Genomic DNA, 2302 nt, shown 5'->3' with positions numbered 1-2302 from the left:
GAGACAATGGGTCGGCCGGGGCAGTCAGGTTTGTGGATTTTGGGCAGGAGGTAGAAACGGGCGGTGCGGGGTTGTGGGACTATGAGGTTGGAGGCGGTGGATGGGAGATCCCCCGAGGTGATGAGGTTATGGACGGTCATCACCCTCACCTTGACCTCTTTCCACCTATCACATTTCCGACGCCCCTCCCCCAAGTCCCTCCTCCCTACCTTTTATCTTAGCCTGCTGGACAAACTTTCCTCATTCCTGAAGAAGGGCTTATGCCCGAAACGTCGATTCTCCTGTTCCCTGGATGCTGCCTGACCTGCTGCGCTTTTCCAGCAACACATTTCCAGCTCTGATCTCCAGCATCTGCAGACCTCACTTTCTCCTCCTTCATTTTTAAAACCCCTAAAAAAAATGGTTAATACTCTAAAACACTACTCTGACTATATATAAGCAAACATGCACAACCACATTCAAATTCAGGCTATGGTACACCCGCCACCGAAAGCCTCCATATCTCATTCGAGTCTCGATAACGCATCGGCAAGCATGTTTTCGTGATTGCCCAATGCACAATTGTCAAGTTGAATGGCTACAACAAGCTCCATCTAAGCAGTCTGGCATTTTTGTCCTTAAATTTCTCCAAAAGCATCAATGGGTTATGATCAATGTTTATGATTGTCTCAGATGTATTGCTTGTAATATAAACACTGAAATGTTGTAATGCCAACGCCAAGCTCAAAATCTATTTCTCCACAGTTTTATATTTTAATGAATGTTCAATTTCCTGGAAAAATACCTGATAGGTTTTTCTATCCCCGCTGTCATCCTCCTGCAGGAGCACCGCACCGACACTCTCATCACTGGCATCGATAGGCCCCTTGAAAGGCTTCGTGTAATCTGGTGTGGCTAATACTGGGGCAGTGGTTAACACAGTTTTTAGGCTGTCAAATGTCTTTTGACTGTCTGCTGTCTACTGAAGCTTCTTGTCGTTTTTTAACAATTCAGTGGAGCAGCCACACTGTTAAAATTCAGCATAAACTTTCAGTAAAATCCATGCAATCCCAGGAACCGTAGTACTGCTCTTTTCATTGACAGTGTGGGAAATTCCCCAATTATTTTCATTTTTGCATCCCATGGGGCCACTTGTCAGTGTCCAATAACATGGCCGAGGAAGAAACTTTTTCCCCGGGTACAACAGAGTGTTACAAGGGGACATAAATTTAAGGTGAAGGGTGGAAGGTATAGGGGAGATGTCAGGGGTGGGTTCTTTACCCAGAGAGTGGTGGGGGCATGGAATGCGCTGCCCGTGGGAGTGGTAGAGTCGGAATCATTGGCGACCTTTAAGCGGCATTTGGATAGGTACATGGATGGGTACTTAATCTAGGTTAGAAGCTCGGCACAACATCGTGGGCCAAAGGGCCTGTTCTGTGCTGTATTGTTCTATGTTCTATGTTCTAAGGTAACTTGGGCTTTGGTGAATTCACTTTTAGCTAGGTTTGCCACCAAGCCTGCCTTCCGAAATCGATTGAACAAGTCTGATAAATGCTGTAAATGTTCCATCCATAAGTGACTAAAAATCACCAAGGCATCAATATATACCACATAGTTGGGTAATCCAGCAATGACCTTACCAGTTAGTCTCTGAAATGTGGCTGAAGCGTTTTACATACCAAATGGCATGACTTTAAACTGATATAGTCCATTTGTTATGAAAGCCGAAATTGCCTTTGCTCTTTCTGATGAAGATGCCTGCAAGTAGCGTCTGAGCAAGTCCAATTAGAAATGTAAGTTGCTTGTCCCACCTTTTTGACACAGTCGTCCACCTGCGGAATTGGATATGCATCAGTCTTTGTAACGGCATTGACTTTGGATAGTCTACACGTAACCGTTCGGTAACATCTGGCTTTGGCATCATGACTGTGGGTGAGCTCCAGTCATTGTAGCTCACTTCGATTATGCCATCTTGGAGCATGGGTTCCATCTTCTTCTGAACCTGTGCCAATTTTAGAGGGTTATGCCTAGAAGAATGTTACATAATCAGAACAGCACCTCCTATATATACATAATGTACAATTAGGTTAGTACTTCCCAGTTTATTCCTGTATATCTCCCCATGTGATAGTAATAACTTTTTCAGGTCATTTCAGTTTTCTTGTGGAAGGTAACTCAATAATTTATCCCAATTTTTGACAACTTCCTCACTGTCCAATTTGATTTGAGGAATGTCCAATTCGAAATCCTCCGAACTTGGTTCTTCCGTCTGTGTTGTAATCATTAACACCAATAGTCAGAGGGAAATTGAGAGACAAATTTG

Source organism: Chiloscyllium plagiosum, chromosome 40, assembly GCF_004010195.1.
Source record: "Chiloscyllium plagiosum isolate BGI_BamShark_2017 chromosome 40, ASM401019v2, whole genome shotgun sequence".
NCBI lineage: Eukaryota > Metazoa > Chordata > Chondrichthyes > Orectolobiformes > Hemiscylliidae > Chiloscyllium > Chiloscyllium plagiosum.
This window is presented reverse-complemented; position numbering follows the sequence as displayed.